Below are 20000 nucleotides of genomic sequence, written 5' to 3'. Positions count from 1 at the left end.
AAACATAAATATATGTTTATATACATATATATATATATATATATATATATATATTCAGAAACTAGTTGGTTCTGTAAATAAATAAAGTGGTTTATAAAAGAAACTTATTTTATTTATCTCTCAAAAATATATGAAAAATATAATATATATGGTAACAACGATTCCCCAAAAAAAGGCTACAAACTACAAATATCCTAAATATATAAACGTATGTATTTTTAAGAAATAAAAAGTGACTTTAATATAATATCTTCACTATAATATGAATAGAGGGGGGGGGAGGGGTGTAAAGAGGGAGGAAAAAAGAAAAATTTAAATATTCAGAAAGTGACATTTCATACGAAATTCGATTGTGAATAAAAAAGAAGACTCTGACATTATTAGGTAGATTTTTTCAAAATCGAGCAGCTACTACTGTAAATTATGATTTAATTACACTTCAATTAGTCAATGATAGGTCATAAGCCTTAAGATATCCGAGATATCCTTATTCCCTCCTTAAAAATGCTTCCCCTCTGTTGCAACGAATTTACATCTTAATAACTCCCTAGGGAGGAATCTAGCCTGTCTACAAACGTTTGGACGTTCTAAAAAATAGTTTATCAAGAATTGTGTCATGGGAGCAAAAGTTTCAATTAGAACTAAAATTATCATTCAGAGACGAACAAATTGTTCGGTATGCCTGAAATTAAAGACAAGTTCATTTGCGAAACTGAATTTCAGTCTTGAAAATGGCGTTACAATATTTAAGCTAACCGGCGCGGCGCCACCGCTTTTAGGAAATGTATTCACACAGTAATCTCCGGTAACGTCCACATACATTACCTTTCACTACAAAGATTTTCAACCTTGCTTTTGTAAAATGTCAAAAGTTAAAATTTTTAATAAAAATACGACAAACTAAAGATACATTTGGTGAAATAAGGAATCTCACCCGCATTAAAGAAGGTTTCAGCTCTTTAACTTCATCAACAGATGAAAGAATTCAAGTAATATAAATGTTAAAATAAAGACAAAATGGTAAATGTAACATTGTTGTAAATTGGCCACTTAAACCAGCGCTTTCATGAGCACTATAAATGCCTAGACCACTATATTCCCTTTTCTAATATGTTATTTATCTCTCCTGTAATATGTAAATATGACAAAAGAGATGAAGATAATTTTCTTAAAGCGAATATGGAAGTCTAGGAATTTACAGGACTAATAAAATGTGTTTGGCTGGCTAATATTTCATATTTCTTCCTCAAAATTATGGTAATTCTAATTATAACAACTTTTTTTCTGAACTCGATAAATATTTCCTCATTCTAAACAATTTTAAAGAAAATGTTAGAACCTTAATTACAAATAACAATTATAATTCAATCTAACTGTACGTTTTTAAAAAGGTTTTTTTTAAAAATTATTTAAAATAAAACACTTTGTAAATTTACCACACAAGAGTTTAATACACTAAAACACGACTAGTTTCGGGTAATCAGTATTACCCATCCTCAGGTGTAAATATAAACTGATCAATATCTGTAAATATTAACTGATAAATATGAAACTGATCAAACTGACCAATCGTTTATATTTACACCTGAGGATGGGTAATACTGATTACCCGAAACTAGTCGTGTTTTAATGTATTAAACTATTGTGTGGTAAATTTACTAAGTGTTTTATTTTAAATAAATTCAAAATGTTTTTCCACAAAGTAAATGCTGAAACAATAAATCATATGGGTTTTTTTTTGTATACTTTCATGTTATATTATATTTATTTACTCTTGTTTGAAAGAATAAAGGAAGAGGGGCTGATCTGGGATTACTCCGTGTGCATCTACTTACGATAGAATTGTTTAAAGACGGAGTCAACGAAAAAAAAAAGAAAATATTTTTCAATATCATTGTTTTATTTTATTTTTTTACAAGCGAAATTATACGGAGCAACTTTTCACGGGTGCGATTTTTTTCGCTTTATATTTACTTATATATAGACAACCATAATTGGCCTATAATTTTAGTTTGTTTGTACATATTGTTTTTTTTTTGTTGCAATGGCTGTTGTTTTGTTTTAGTTAATAGAATAAAAACAAACAAATTTCCATTGCCGTTAAAATCAGCATATTCATAAAATTTGATAAATTCTTGAGTTACAGCTAAAGATATGGCATTTCGCTCTATTGCACAGAAAAAAAGGTTGCAAATGTATACTTTAATTTTTGGTTTCATAACAAATGTTTAATGGACGGTTTTATCTCGTATTTGTCTAACCTGACCTAAGTATCTACGGTCCACTGTTTTACTGTAAACGTAGCTCACTTCGTGATCGATAATCCTAGAATCATAATGTTTGTCCGTATGGGCGGCTCTATAGCGATAGCGCGTTTTTACTCCTAGGATAAACTCCCAACGTTTTAAAATTAAGTTCCTGTTTTAAAACGTTTGAAAAAGTTTAAATCAAAATATTATTTACAATTATTTTGATTAAACTTTGTAAAGAAATATTCACGTTTTTATGGTTTACCAAATAATTAAACTTTGGGCCATTTTCTTTTCGTCGAAAATAACCATGTTAGAAAAGGAAAAAAAAAAGTTGTGGTATAGCGGGGTTTGAATCGAGAATCTCCTGATCCGGAGTCCACGACGCTACCTATGGAACCATGACCGGTGTCTAATACGGATAGTAGTTTTAAAGTACTGATAAAGGCGGTTGTTATTTTGCAAAAATCAGTTTTGATTTTATAATAAATTTGATGATTTATATGTGTAGTAAATAAATAATCCAATTACTTTAAATATCACATGGTATAATTTAATAGTACTTTCTTCTTCTCTATGTGTTATGTCAGGTCCCCCTGACGTCGACTTTTACTTGAGAATTTGTATCCCTGTCTTGGACAGCTCAAAACAGCCTTGACTTTTCTGATCCCCGTCCATTTTCTTATATTCCGGAGCCAGGAAATCTGCTTTCTGCCCACACCTCGTCGATCCTCTATTTTCCCTTTTTTGATGAGGTGTAGTAGCTCTCACTCCTCTCCTCTAAGCACTTACCCAGGCAGGACACCTTCAGGATCCACATTTCATAGTGCTGATCTTGAGGGTTTACGATTAAACTCCGTACAAAAGCACTGACCAAACATAGCACCATGCCGATGTTTCAGATTGAGGCCATTATCAAAGAAAATGTTTCTCATTTTATTGAGATCTGCGCGAGTGGATACTATTCTGCAATTAATTTTGGTTTCTGGGTGATGTCTTCAACTAGGACACTTCTCAATATTTCACTTGTAAACTTTCTCAATATTAGCCCCGTTTGACGTGATACGTGCTTGTGTGTGGTCCTGGTGGTTAAATATCATGAAATTTATTTTTGTAATTTTATTGTTGAGTCTTAACCTTACCCCTAGTACTTAAGAAGATTGAAAAAAATACATGTTCATGAAATGTTTAAAAAATGCCGTGAGTTGATTGCACAAGAGTCATAGTGTTCGTTCGTATGTAGCCAAAATGAAAGCGAAAAACAATTTTAAGAGTATTGAACGAAATAGTTGTATGAGCAAGTTGTATGGAATGGTTAGATGCAATACAAACAAACTGAACAAAGGCATGACATGGTGATTCAGAATGGTTTGAGAATCTGTGAACTTGTCTGTATGTGTCTTCTGAGAAAATTATTACTAACGAAATAAAGCCTTTCATTATAAAGGTAATAATGAGATAATTTACATACATAAATACTCTCAGGTAGGTTAATGAAATATGTTATTTAAATAATATTTTCTCGCGGAATATTTTTGATAAATAAAAAGGTTGATATAGACCGAAAGTACCGCTGTGCCAAATCCATCAATTCTATAATTTCTTGTTTAAAAATAATTATTGTGAACGCGTCTATCTTTAAAAAAATACCGTTAGATTTTTTTGGAAGCAACAATGACCCGAATTGCGCCTTTCGCAAGGGTCGCTGAAGGTAATAAAAGTCCGTTCGCCCAGGCAATCGGGAGCCTATTGTTCTTGCCGAGAAGGTACCCCAAGAACCGGCCACATGTCAATACTTGTGAAGCTCAGGACACTTTTAAAAACGCGAATAATAATAGTTTAAAATAATATTTATATTTTGAAATCCAAATCACTTTATTTACAGGAATAACATATTTATATTTTACAATTTTTATGAAAATTATAACGGCGACCATCACGCCGTTTCCCCGTAAAAGTAGGTAGAGAGGATGGAACGCCACGTCACTCTATCTCAGCATATAGACTTCGCTTCTTCTACCTTCATACCTATTCTCGTGCACGCTCGCCGATTATTCCGATTCTTATCATAAGTTAATTATAAGACTAGGTTAATTTAATATTTAAGTTTAGCAGAATAAGATTTTAAGAACACCATTTGGCGGGAAAGACGGGATTCGGCGCGAAAAGAAGACCGCCCCAACCGAAGCGTGCGCCCGCCAATGAGAGCGACGAGACCAACCGGGAAGGGGGGACGTCGAAAAGATGATAAAAACCGTGACGCCCGCTTCCCGGACTCTCTTCCTACGGAATCTCTTTCGACGGAGACTCTCTTCCTTGTTAGACTCTCTTCCACTTAAACTCTCTTCTACGGACTCTCTTCTACTGCGTCAGTTGACCTCAAGGGTCACGGGCGGGTGCCTTGCCATCCCCGTGGCCCAGTCAGCAGCCCAGTCAGCAACCCAGTCAGCAGCCCAGTCAGCAACCCAGTCAGCAGCCCAGTCAGCAGCCACTAGAAAAGCCACCACGCTGGCTAACCAGCCCTGACGCCGTAGCCCCAACGCTGCCGCCTACGACGCAAACCACGCGCTCACGTCGCCGCACCACGGTGACGCAGCCCACGCACCCACGCGCCAACGCGCCCACGCCGCTGCGCTCATGACGAGCCGCCCACGTCGTGCGTCCCTCTACGCACCCGACGTCACTTCTCATGCCCCGCCATGGGACAGGAAGCCACGCCGCCGCTCATGACGAGCCGTCCTCGCGGCATACCTTACCGCAGCTGGACGCCGCCGTCCCAGCTACCCCTGTCGCCGCAGCCAGATGCCGCCTCCCCCTTCGATGTACCACGCCGCCGCCCCCATCGCGTCCTGTGCCCACGCCGCACGCCAAGGACCCACGCCGCCTTCGCGTCACCACGCCGCGCGCCGCATCAAGGCGTCAGGTTAATTTTAAGTTTATGGTTTAAGTAGGTTAAGTCTAATTCTAAGCTAGATTAGATATTGTTCATAATTTAATTTAAATACATTTAATTTCCACCGTTTATCTTTTTCCTTTCTTACCCTCCACATTGACATAATTAAACTGAATGCAACTTTAATCTAATTGTTATTCTTTACGAATAACTGGCGCCCGACTAAACCAAACGTCTCTTAATCTCACTTAATATTTTTTTTTTTTTAACAATCATTTTTATTTAATTTTCTATATTTTTAATTTTAATTTTTTTTTTTTCGAGGTTGTCAAGTGGCGCCCGAAACGTGGGGCTTTGCTATAATGTCATATAGCAGAATTTTACGACTCTGAGATTTAGTAATAATATTTAGAATATTTTTTTATACATTGCGCATTCAGTTTAATTATGTGGAGGAAAAATTCAGTAAATATTCGTACCATGTTACCTTTTAATTTTTGCATATGGTTTGCTTAATTATTTGTACTTGTTAAGCCAAAATTATTATTTTGTGTGTGCATATTATGTTTCATTAATCTAAATGTGAATTTGTTGTTTTAGCGCGGGATAATCGGAAGCGTAGAAATTTAGGTAGAACAAGTCTTGAGTTTATTTGTTTCATTGCTAATATTCAATTATATTTTAAATCATGGTTTCATATTCGCGTAACTAGTCCATTTTATATTCGTAATTTTTCGTGATAATTTTATATTTTTGTTTTTGTACGTTGCGTCGCGTACCGCATAGCACCGAAACCAGTTAGCAATTACCTTCAATCTCGACAGAGGGATATAATATTTAATTCTAGTGGGAATCTCGCAATATTCCGAGGGGAATATCAACTGTGCGTTAGACAGGAAATTACGAAAGACGAAGCCTGGATGGCCAAGTCTTACGGAGGATTTGATTTGCGAATATCACAGTAGTATGTAGTGAGAACGAGGAAAGGTTATGTTAATTCCAGAATTGTTACGTCCCGATTCAACACACTGTTTACGCCCAAGTACTCCAAGTAAGTTCGAATCGCCGTTTTAAATGCAAACGCTGGCTGCGAGCGCAGACATTTTAAGGGATCGACATACCTCAGACCTCAGTCTGACCGCGTGCTACAACAGATATTCAACGAAGGACCCAGCTAGTAGTTAGTTATTAAGTAGTATAAGAACCGCGAATTAATTTTAGATGTTTTTTTAAATTTATTTAAGTATTGATGGATTTGTCAAATTAGAGTAGGGTGGATTGATATAGACCGAAAGTACCGCTGTGCCAAATCCATCAATTCTATAATTTCTTGTTTAAAAATAATTATTGTGAACGCGTCTATCTTTAAAAAAATACCGTTAGATTTTTTTGGAAGCAACAATGACCCGAATTGCGCCTTTCGCAAGGGTCGCTGAAGGTAATAAAAGTCCGTTCGCCCAGGCAATCGGGAGCCTATTGTTCTTGCCGAGAAGGTACCCCAAGAACCGGCCACATGTCAATACTTGTGAAGCTCAGGACACTTTTAAAAACGCGAATAATAATAGTTTAAAATAATATTTATATTTTGAAATCCAAATCACTTTATTTACAGGAATAACATATTTATATTTTACAATTTTTATGAAAATTATAACGGCGACCATCACGCCGTTTCCCCGTAAAAGTAGGTAGAGAGGATGGAACGCCACGTCACTCTATCTCAGCATATAGACTTCGCTTCTTCTACCTTCATACCTATTCTCGTGCACGCTCGCCGATTATTCCGATTCTTATCATAAGTTAATTATAAGACTAGGTTAATTTAATATTTAAGTTTAGCAGAATAAGATTTTAAGAACACCATTTGGCGGGAAAGACGGGATTCGGCGCGAAAAGAAGACCGCCCCAACCGAAGCGTGCGCCCGCCAATGAGAGCGACGAGACCAACCGGGAAGGGGGGACGTCGAAAAGATGATAAAAACCGTGACGCCCGCTTCCCGGACTCTCTTCCTACGGAATCTCTTTCGACGGAGACTCTCTTCCTTGTTAGACTCTCTTCCACTTAAACTCTCTTCTACGGACTCTCTTCTACTGCGTCAGTTGACCTCAAGGGTCACGGGCGGGTGCCTTGCCATCCCCGTGGCCCAGTCAGCAGCCCAGTCAGCAACCCAGTCAGCAGCCCAGTCAGCAACCCAGTCAGCAGCCCAGTCAGCAGCCACTAGAAAAGCCACCACGCTGGCTAACCAGCCCTGACGCCGTAGCCCCAACGCTGCCGCCTACGACGCAAACCACGCGCTCACGTCGCCGCACCACGGTGACGCAGCCCACGCACCCACGCGCCAACGCGCCCACGCCGCTGCGCTCATGACGAGCCGCCCACGTCGTGCGTCCCTCTACGCACCCGACGTCACTTCTCATGCCCCGCCATGGGACAGGAAGCCACGCCGCCGCTCATGACGAGCCGTCCTCGCGGCATACCTTACCGCAGCTGGACGCCGCCGTCCCAGCTACCCCTGTCGCCGCAGCCAGATGCCGCCTCCCCCTTCGATGTACCACGCCGCCGCCCCCATCGCGTCCTGTGCCCACGCCGCACGCCAAGGACCCACGCCGCCTTCGCGTCACCACGCCGCGCGCCGCATCAAGGCGTCAGGTTAATTTTAAGTTTATGGTTTAAGTAGGTTAAGTCTAATTCTAAGCTAGGTTAGATATTGTTCATAATTTAATTTAAATACATTTAATTTCCACCGTTTATCTTTTTCCTTTCTTACCCTCCACATTGACATAATTAAACTGAATGCAACTTTAATCTAATTGTTATTCTTTACGAATAACTGGCGCCCGACTAAACCAAACGTCTCTTAATCTCACTTAATATTTTTTTTTTTTAACAATCATTTTTATTTAATTTTCTATATTTTTAATTTTAATTTTTTTTTTTTCGAGGTTGTCAAGGTTTTTGCTAAATGTTATTAGAAATTTGTATTTAACCATCTACCATCTTTACTATTTCTACCGGTTTCGAGACGTACCCGTATTTTTGTCAGGACACCAATTAACCAAGATGCAAAACCCACTACAAACCTTGACCAAAGTTAGTGCACAAAAATAGGAAACCATGACGACATGCATTTCAATATGAAACCCTGCAGTGATAATTGTATGTAACTATTCAATGTTGTGAGAGAAGTAGTTGAAAAATAGGGAGAAGATAAAGGGAGGGGCGTGAGTTAAATAAGTTTAGAATGACCATTACAATGGAACATCGTGTAATGGGTTATATTGAAAGATTCTTTGATTATTGGTTAAAGGAACAATATTTTTCAAAGCTCTCCTAATTTGGAATATTTCCATATTATTTACATTTTACCCTTTATTATTAGTATGTAGGCTTTTAATTCCTGTATCTTTATCGAAGTCATGATTTAAATTGATTAGTTGATTTGCGAATTTCAAAAAAATTGTTACTATGAGGACACCTTATATTTTCCTTAACACGAATATCAAAATTTCTTGATGTTCTTCTAACGTAAACAAAGGGACAAGAATTGTATTTTAATAAGATAGCAATTAAATTATTTGTATCTTTTATCCGAAAAGACGGGTACGTTTTGAAACCTGTAGACATTGATGAATCTCCCCCGCAACAATAAAGGTTTTATCTCTTTAACTTCACAAACGTTAACAGATGGAACAGTCGAAGGAATATTGATGTTCAAATACAGGCAGAATGGTGAATGTTACACAGTGTGTAAAGTAGCCACTTAAACCAGCCAATGACAGGTCATAAACCCTGTGGATGCCTAGACTTCTATATTATTGTCTGTCGAATGTTATTCATGCCTGTTCTTGTAATATGTTAATATAAACAGCTCCCTAGGGGGTTGAATCCAGTCCTTGTCTCCAAGAATTTAAATTGATTGAAAACGCACTATAACTCAAAGCCAAACTAAATCTTTCCACCCCAATATTCATAATGTATGTTTTTTTTGTAATTTTGTTTGTCGGCCTCGTAGTAATGGTCAGTCCATTTGCCTACCATGCAAGAGGTCTCGGGTTCGATTCCCGACATGGTTGATTTGAAATGTTATTTAAAAGGGTGTTTTTGCTCAAGAATATTTCATAGTCCCAGGACTGGCGCCTGAAGCGTAAGTCTGATTATCTTACCTTCATGTAACAAAAATGATCAAGATACGCTGCGATTGGTGTACCAATGCAGTGGTACACCAATCGCAGCGGAAAGGGAATGATGATGATGTATTTTTTTTTTAATAAAACAAATATATTACTGGTAATTATTTATCTTTAAAGTTATTGGCGTTAAAAATATAAAAGGTAATTTTTTCACAAGCATGAGCATCTTGTTTTATTAGAGAGATAGTAAATTAAATAAATAAATTATGTAAATATTTTTTGTATGTATAATATAACATAACACACATTGTTTCTTATTAAAATGTTTCTTATAAAATTATGTAATCATGAAATATTAAATTCCATATCATTTTGTAGCAATTATGTGACTTATTGGTTTTTTTATTTTGTTTTTTGATTAATAATATTCTCTGAGTCTGAGAATGAAATTATGTAAATAATGAACATTAGACGCAATTTAGCAGATAAATCTTTGTTCATCAGATGGTCTCATTCCGAGCTAAAAATTTAGATTGAATTTCTATGCCAGCGGTATTAACTCTGGGAAATTTCATAATGGCAAACCAGAGACAATATTACACAGCATTTCATTATTAATAGCCACAGATATTTTAGAATTTCCAAGTACGTTTGAATGAATTCTCATTACTTGTCATTTGAAATTTGTTATTAACTCTTAAAAGTCTGTGGTAAATGATCCCTTTGCGCGCGGTGATGTAACATCGTGTTACCACAAGCAAAAGGCGGAATTCTCTTAAGTTCAGGCATTTAAAAAAAAAACACGGAGACATAGGGTTTAATAATTTCTTTTAAATAATTTATAAAAATAAACATATGATTAAGCCCTGTTATAGCAACAAAAAAACATAAATTCACCACTCATTATTCACGCGTGCATCCCTCACCACTGTCAACAACTGAATGAATCTGTTTCACATAACACCGGCTACAGAACAGCGTTCCTGTCTATCTTGGTATGTGTTCCATCTTCGTGCTATCTCTAATACAGATGTATTGCTGTATTTGCGGACATTATTCTTCTGGCAGTAAAGATAAATATTTTTTGTATTAAAATCCAGCATATTTATACAAATTTTACTTTTCACACCCGGTGTGAAAATGTCCATTTGAAGATTATAAAAAATACAACTTCATAATTTAAAAAAATTAAAAAGATATATCAAGTCTTGTATCGTATATCGACTAGTGAGACATCACAGCCACACAAGGGTTAAATATTAATTATTGTTTATGTTTTGAAATGCAGTATCGTTGTTTTTACACTTGGATAAAATAAAAACACGTATCTTTATCATAATCATTTCCATATTCACATCCAGTGGTGCATAGAGTGAATTAGAATGCATTCTAATTGCAGTATATCTGGATTATTTTGATGACATTCATTTTACACTTTATGCGCCAGTTCAGCAAAAATAAAATACTGCATTTTGAATACCTTCATGTTTACCCTACCCGGAATCAAACAAAAGATCGCATGCATGGTAGAGCGAAGACGCCCAACACTAAAATACACGGCAGACCTATATCCACTTGATTTCCGTAATCGCCGTAGAGATAACTTTACAAACCTCAAAAGATGGAAGAATTAAATGAATATAGATGTTCAAATAAAAGCAGAATGGTGAATGTTACACAGTGTGTAAAGTGGCCACTTAAACCAGCCAATGACAGGTCATAACTACTGTTGATGTCTAGACTTCTATATTCTTTTCTCTAAAATGTTCTTCATCTGTTGTATTCTGTTAATATTAACAGCTCCCTAGGGGGTTGAATCCAGCCCTTGTCTACACAAATTTGGACAAACTCAAAACATTACAACAGTATACTCGTTTTTAATAATTTGATTGTGAACCAAGGTGTTGAAAGCATTAATAATATTTTAAAATTTCAAAATCTTTGTATACAAGGTAGACAAAATCTTTGTAAACAAGGTAGACAAAATCTTTGTAAACAAGGGAGATAAAAAAGTTAAGAGTTTTAAATAGAATAAGAAAACATCTCAATTTAAATACAAGTAATCAAATTTCTAAAGCAATTGTTTTGCCGCATTTTAATTGAACGTAGTTATGCAGAAAACATCCAGCTATAGAAAAGTGAAACTGAGATAATAGCACCTTTGTGAAAAGAGCGAATAAACAAATCTCCACAACATTTGGAATGTTTTTGACTTTAACAAATGATCAACAAGGAATATATTAGTTTTTTTTTACATTTCAAACAAGAATTTAATTGTGTATTTGACCAGTTTTAATGAGCTTTAAATTCGTTAAGATTTTCTAGTACTGTGGGTGTTTTCTGCAAATTGAGAAATACCGTTTTTGTGATTAATACCATTTTCAGAAGGTGATCAAAACAACTTTTTGTTTGAAAGCGGTCCGGCTGTTTTTAGCAGAACATAGAATTGACTTACTGTACTCGATAACATCAATATCTCATTTTTTCAAAATTGTGGACTGGCTGCTTTCTGCATAACTACGTTAAATTATTGTTATAGTGTTCTCTCTCTGAGCACTGAAAATCAATATAATGTCAAGCAGAAAGCTCAGAATAGGGGAATGAGGACAATATTGAAATGTGGAAGATTCAACAAAATTCAACATGTTGACGGTACTGAACATGCTTTAGGTAAAGCAAAGGGTAATTTTTAATACTTAAGTTTTAATATTTAAATTAAAAAAGAAAATATTGCCCGAATACATATTTCGTGATGTTCAACGTTATTACAAAATTCATAGCTATCCTACGAGGGGAGGTGATGGTTTCAGACTCCCCAAAACAAGAATCCAGGCAACTAAAAACAATTTGTATCATAAAGGACTTGAGATGTTTAATGAAATGCCAACGGAGATTAGGGATACTGGGTCTATCACGTCGTTTCGTGGGATGGCGATGATTTTTGTTAAAAACAAACATCCAAATAGGTAGATTAAGTGTCATCGGAAAGCGTCTAGATTTAATAACAAGTTTTTGTTCTTAAAATTATTTTTGTTCATATATTGTTTATAAGTTATGATTTAACTCATCATTATCATCGTTCCCTTTCTGCATCTAATGGTGCACAGGGCACTTCATTGGTACACCAATCGCAGCGTATCTTGATCATTTTTGTTACATAAAGGTGAGATGATCAGTCTTAAGCTTCAGGTACAGGAACTATAAAATATACTAGTGTGAAAACACCCTTTTAAATAAATACTTCGTATCAACCATGTCGGGAATCGAACCCGAGACCTCTTGCATGGCAGGCTAACGCGCTGACCATTACACCACGAGGCCGACTTATGATTAAACTAGGTGTTCAAATTGTTTTTGTACTAAATAAATACATTACATTACATACGAGTACAAGTACTGGATTTAATTTCTATCTCAGTTAAAATATTTGTCAATTTCACTGAACCGCATTTTTTGCCGAACAGTGGTAAGCGCACTGGGCTCCTGGCAAGATGCTGCGAAATCGAGGCAAGAAATAAAAATATTTATTTATTTATTTTGTTCGCTATGCACAAAACTTGTAAGAATTTATTTTTTTTAATAATTTTTTTTTTATTAATTTTTTTAAAATTAATTTTTCACGCCCATAAGGCTTTTTTAAAGGTGAAAGTTTTATAAAATATGAGTATATAAACAACATAATATTTTAAAAATACAATATAAAGCAACAAAAGATAGAACAGTGTTTAGAAGTAAAGTTGGTATAAAAAAATGAAGATGAGTATATAAACAACATTAATTTAAAAAAAATACCACATAAAGAAATAAAAGATAGGAACAGTGTTAAGAAGTATAGTTGGTATAAAAATAAAAATAAAAAGATGAGTGTATTAACAACATAAAATTTTAAAAAATACAATATAAAGTAATAAAACATAAAACTGTTTTTAGAAATTAGGTTGGTTTTAAAAAAATATATTTATATTTTTTTATTTTTCATTTTTTATTTTTAAATAAGCTTAAGAAATGCAGTTAAAGGTTTAAAGCAGCTAGGTACATAATATTATAAAATACAATATGACTAGAATATTAAGTTCTATTTGATATGAAACATATACATTGATATTTAAAATTTACAAGACTCACGTTAAAGACATCGATGTTGTTAGGATATTGGTTCGCGAGTACATGCATCCGCATTACTGGTGAATTTGCGATGTAATTGGTCGATGATGGATATCAGTATTTATCGGTTAATAATATAATATAAATTGATAAACCGCAAAAATTTATGCTGAACTCTTTCGATGTCCTTATCATGAACCCTGTAATACGGTGACCATATAACTGAGTTATACTCGAGTTGACTACGCACTAGGGCAATATACAATGTTTTCATTATTTTTATAGACTCAAAATCCCGTATCGTTCGCAGCAAAAATCCCAAGGTTCTCATGCTCTTATTTGTAATGTTTTGTATATGTTTAATAAAACTCAGTTTTTAGTCAAAAATAATAACTGAGACTGTCATCTCTGTAACTTTTACAAATGGTGAAGAATTTATTTTATACGTGAAAACGATGGGATTCCTGTTGCAGCAGAATATCAAAATTTGGCATTTTTCAATGTTAAGAAATAAATTCTTTTTTTCCTACCAATTACACAAATTATTAATATAATATAAACGCGATAAACATTTTTTTTTCTCTCAGAATGATGTATTTTTTAACACTAGAGTACTTGCGCGGACTACTATAGTAATCCAGGGTGACACTTTAATCGATATTTTTTTACCTGCAGGATTTTGCGTGTCCGTGTTTTTTTGAAGGACAAATGTACATTAATAATTAGTACGCAAACGAGAAAAAAGATGTTAAATCATATAGACTTTTGGGCTCATTCCAGTTTTTGGAAAGGTTTTGGAGAACTTTATGATTGAAAGAATTTCTTGGCATCTTAATAAAAAGCTAAGCCCAAAACAATATGACTTCACACCCCAGAAGCTTACTGAAGACGCCTTAAATGCAGCCATTAGCTCTATAAATGAAGGAAAAAATAACCGCCAAATCGTCATAGCTGTCTCATTGGACATCCGTGGAGCCTTTGATCATACTTGGTGGCCATTCTTAATTTGTCAACTACGTCAAAAAAAATGCCCTAAAAATATTTTGGAACTAGTTATCGACTATCTCGAAAATAGAGAGGACAAAATAACACACGCAGATATAAATAAACACAAAAAGACTTCACAAGGATGTATTCAAGGTTCAGTTTGTGGTCCAAGCTTTTGGAATATAATTTTGGATGATCTTTTACAAATAGATTTTGGAAATGGAATTGACATACAAGCGTTTGCTTATGATGTTTTTCTGACAGTCAGAGCTCAACTTATGTCTGAAGCCAAAGAAAGAACAAACTGTGCCCTTTCGACAATAGCTGATTGGGGAAAAAAGGTTAAACTTAACTTCTCAGAGGAAAAAACAAAAGCGATGTTAGTAACCAAAAGAAAAGAAACTCTTCCTAAGTTATTCATGAACGGTGTAAAGTTAGCTCTTGCTGACTCTATTAAAGTATTAGGTGTAACTGTAGACAAGCATCTCAACTGGTCACTTCATGTAGATAACGTCTGCAAGAATTCTGCCAATCATTCTGGAATGCTTGTGAGAGCGGCAAAACCAACATGGGGGTGCTCTCCTGCGGTAATGCAGTAAATATATTATGGTGCTATTGAACCTCTTGTTACATATGCGGCCAGCTTATGGGGTGAAGCGGTAAAAAAGAAATGCAATAAGAAAAAACTTGACAGCTTACAAAGACGATTTGCCATAATATCTTGTAGAGGATACAGAACCATTTCACTCATCTCTGCTCAAGCTCTAACAGGGTTTACACCGTTAAACCTTAAAATTCAAGAAAGGAAGGACATTTAAAATGTCAAGAAATTTGGTAAGCTGTATTCCATTCCAAATGATCGCAAGTATCAAGGAACTGCAAACTATTTTGATTTACCTCACCCGTGCGAAAGAATTCCCGAAAGTATTCTTTTACAAAGATATACCTCTTTATGCTCCCAATGAAATTAGAATCTTTACGGATGGTAGCCTGCTTGACGGCAAAGTGGGAGCGGCATTCGTTCCTTTTGAGAGTGATAAAGAATTACCAGGCAGAACATTTAAAATAGATAATTTCTGCTCAGTTTTCCAGGTTGAACTACTCGCAATACGAGAAGCTCTCGAATGGTTATTAAAAAAACCACCAGAGAGATGGGTTATTGCAAAAACATTATCCGATTGTCGTTCGGGCGTTCAGGCTATAACGGATACTCGGTCGGTAAATCCATTCATTGTAGATATTCAGAGTAAAATTAAGCATCTAAGAATAAAAGGGATGAACATTCAAATATGCTGGATAAGAGGACATGCTGGTATCGTAGGAAATGAGAGAGCGGATGAACGAGCAAGAGCCGCAACTTGTAAAAGAACGGCACCTTTCTTCTCAGAATTTCCCCTTAGCTTTGCTAAACGCTGTATAAAACAAAATACGCAGCGTTGGGCGGATCATTACCGCGCTTCTTCTACAGGTAAAATCACTAAAATGTTTTTCCCAACGCTGGCTGATGCAGCAAACTTCCGTCATCATCACAAAAGTACTTTCAAAACGACCCAAATTTTTACCGGACACGGAGCTATGAGAAGTTATCTATATAGGTTTAAATTAAGGAATGATGACTATTGTCCATGCGATGATATTTTTTCACAGAGTATCGAACATCTGTTATTTCAGTGCCCATTTTTCAGTTTGCAACGCCATAATCTTGAAGCAGAATGCAGAAAAGATGAAATATCCTTAACAGATATCCACACTGTAGTAAAAAGTAGTTATCACGTGCTATTGTTCTTGAACTTTGCAACAATGGTGATTGGACTCATAAAGGTAATAAACCAAAATCAGTGATCGAACAACCCATTTCCAAGACAAACACAAACGATTTTTTCCGAGTACCGTAGCTTTGTACATGACACGTAAGGCTTCTAAATACAGGGGTCCAAATATATATGAAAAAAAATAAAAAATATACGGTTAGCTTGGCCATCTGCTGCGGATGCCTCCTGAGAGCCTTAACCACACTTGTCTACTTTACAAGGCATCAGGTTCTCGGCATCCTGGACGTTCACTGCTGACTGTTCATCGGCAGTTCATGTCAGAACTATGGGACGCGAACCTAACTTGGGAGGATGTACAGGAGCTGGCAGCCGACAAAAATGCTTGGAGGATATTTGTGGACACCATATGCTCCAACTAGGGAGCGGACAGATTGCCCACCACATACCGCACACCACATCTAAGGACATAAGTCTCCTTGGAGGTGCCCACATACACGGAAAATTTGCTTGTTGTCAAACGAGAAAAGCTGCCCAAAGGAGCTCACTGAAATCTGGTAGCCTTAGCATCTTTGCGCTGAAAGAAAGTAATCCAGAAGTACATAATATGTACTTCATTGGATTGAGAAAAGAGGGAATAGAATTCTTCACTGACTGAGATTAAATTTATTTGACATGATCAATTCGCCGAAATGATTACAAAACTTTTTAAAAGCCTTGAAATTATTTTTGGAAGCCACCAGATCTGTATATCCAACAGGTCCTATAACAGGGCCACGGATAGTAGCGAGAAGCTCCATTCGTTAATCATAGAGAAGGGGAAAGAGACAAGACCACAGGATGTCTCTAAAAGATTGGTTAGGATATCCGCAGCAGAACGAAGGGGAGTCAACAATATTAAAAACAAATAATTTTTGATTAAATTTACCAAGACCTGATAAAAACTGCGTATTCCAGTGATCGGGATAACCAAAAAAGATTCTAAAAGCTGACAGATTGAAGAGAAAAAAAGAAAGGTAACCCTCCCTGAAGGGGAAGATTCCCATCGCGATTGCCAAGCATCAAGAAGAGCATTAAAAGTAATTTTTTTTATATACTAGGGAGCGGACATGGAATAATTCAAAAAATTTCAGATGAACAAAATGGCGAGGAACATACAAAACATTTAATTGGTCTACAAATAAATGGGTATGTCCGGATTATTAAGCTATCATTATGTACTTAAGTTATGCAACAAATTCTTTCTATGTTTTTAAAAAAAAAAAAATTTTTTGCTTTGTTGATCTCTCATAAATTAATAAATACAGTTTTTTAACCATGTTCCTAGAATTAGAGTTTATGTTTAATATTTCTCTATGTCAAAATTTTATGTTGCAATTTTTACCATTAAATAAATGTATATTTTATTATTAGTGTCTTTTTTGCTTAAAAGAAATAGCTGAAACATTAACAAATAATACTCGATTTTTGCCTACAAAAGTATGTCACACGAGCAATGAAGTATTTTTTTGCACCGGTACTCTAATGCTAAATAAGCTATTAAAAAGGAATTGAATACAACATTATGTGGAATACGAAAGTTTAATAATGATATGAAAAATACTTTGGCTGTTTTCCGTAATAAAATAATTCATCCGCCTCATGGTCTAAAGTGAATAGGAAAATAAAAATGATATTTAATTAAAAACTAGTTATCTGCACTAGAGTTTTATAATCTTGATTAAGTGATATCTTTTGATATGCCAGATGTTTGATTTCACACATTTTTTTTTATCGAACTGGTATTATTAAACGATTTTTAATAACACGAACGATAACAGAAGAGGAGTATTCAATTATAAAATCAATACAATAATAATAATAATGTTTGGATAATTTATATGGCGCCATTTTTGTGAAAATCACCTCAAGGGCGCTGATTTCCATATTAAGAGATATACTTTAGTAAAAATGTTTACATCTCATTTGGAAAATACCTTAAGATTATATCTTTTTTATGTACATTTAAAAATATAAAAAAAAAATTACGAATAAATAAAAAAGTTTAATAATTCGGAAAAATCTTACTTACTTAATTTATGTCTATGATTTAAACATACAGTAATTTTGAAGTATTTATTTTATTTTAACTACTTGAATAAATTATCGGCTCGTTGGTTAGTGATGTAAACAAATGAATGCATGTCATAAATAAATATGTTAATATTTTACCACAATTTGAAAAATCCAAAAATGTACGTAATAACATAACCAGGATTCGTTTTAAAGTGAGAAAATTGATTTGTAAAATATAACAAGTTCTAAATGAGAACGCACAGTATTCTTGATTTGGTAATCCAATATGTTTTCGTCGATCATTGCCATAACTAATTAATCAAAACTGAAATTTATCGTTTTACATTAATTTAACACTGTTCAATTTTATCAATACCCGAATGAATGCTAATAAACAGTGGCGGCGTAACGTAGATTGGCATCCGGGGCGGTTTTCAAATGAGCCAAAATAAAACAACAAAAACTTAGTAAACGTGCTTACGCGACTTTATTTTACTAAAATATTCAATAAAATGGTCAAAGTTTACTTTATTTCCCATTCAATTGACAAAATAGAGAGATTTGATAGTCGCGCTTGGCTCATAGTTGATCTTAAATATGATTTTTTTCAGTTTCAGTGCTGCAGAGCAGCGTTTATTTTATAATTAAAAAATACATATAATCATTTGTTACCTACTAAGTCTAAAGACTTTTCGGGGGAAAACTTTTTTTTTTTTAAGACAGGTTTATATTACATTTATTTTACTTATATTTTACAGATTTATTTATAAACAGGCACTATAAAGTATCTAGAAGATATTTCTTCAGTTCTTTTTTTTTCATTTGAAGATTTTTCATGTTTATGATGGTGTGTGGGAGATCATTGAACAATCTTGGAACAACGCAATTTAATGTTCACTCTCCGAAGTAATTTGTAATTCGGGGAACAGACAGGGAGCCTTTAGTTTTTATTTAGTGTTTTGAGTGTGGGAAACACTTTTTTTATATTCCGGATCAACAAAGTGATCTACAATCAATTTGTAGTCACAAAGTTGTTTTACCGGCAGGACATTACAGAATTTAAAATATACACCTTTGCCCGTATGTTTTGCCTCACGGATTATGCTACCGGTATAAATCTCCCTCAACAGTCTCACCTGAATATCATAAATTTTACCCAGATGAGACCGGAAGGTGAGACTCCAGACACGCACTCCGTAAGATATAATGGATTCAATGAGCGAGGTATATATGATGTTAACTTATTTAACTTTAATTTAATTTAATTAACTTTAATTTTGAAAAGCTTCTTTTACACGTTACAACAATTAGGAAGAATTTGAGATACAGCGCTAGATTAGGACGGACTCAGAATAGTCACATTTTACAATGAATCTCAGAACCTTCAGGGCAGTCCACCTGACCTGACCTGATTAATAACATATTTATGTTAACAAATTACAACAGGGATGGAGAATATCTTAAAGAAGGGAATGTGGAAGTCAAGGCTTTTGCAGTGCTTATGACCTGTCATTGGCTGGTTTAAGTGGCCACTTAACAACTTAACTTATTACAATAATAAGAATAATAATAAATTTGTATAGCGCCGTTTTTGTGAGTAATCACTCAAATGCGCTGTACATTATACTTAAATAATAAAAAATAAGGTCTATCCACAGACTAACTCTTAATTACCATTTACTAACAGACAAATTTTACAAATCATGTAATACACATAATATGGTACTTCTAAAAATTACATCTAAAAAGTAGCACTTTTCAAGTCAGGAAATGATTTCACAAATAAACAAGTTTTAATTTTTTTCTGAAAAA

The sequence above is a fragment of the Micrasema longulum genome, unplaced genomic scaffold, assembly GCF_059751315.1.
Source record: "Micrasema longulum isolate JH-2025_06_02 unplaced genomic scaffold, ASM5975131v1 h1tg000815l, whole genome shotgun sequence".
Lineage (NCBI taxonomy): Eukaryota > Metazoa > Arthropoda > Insecta > Trichoptera > Brachycentridae > Micrasema > Micrasema longulum.
This window is presented reverse-complemented; position numbering follows the sequence as displayed.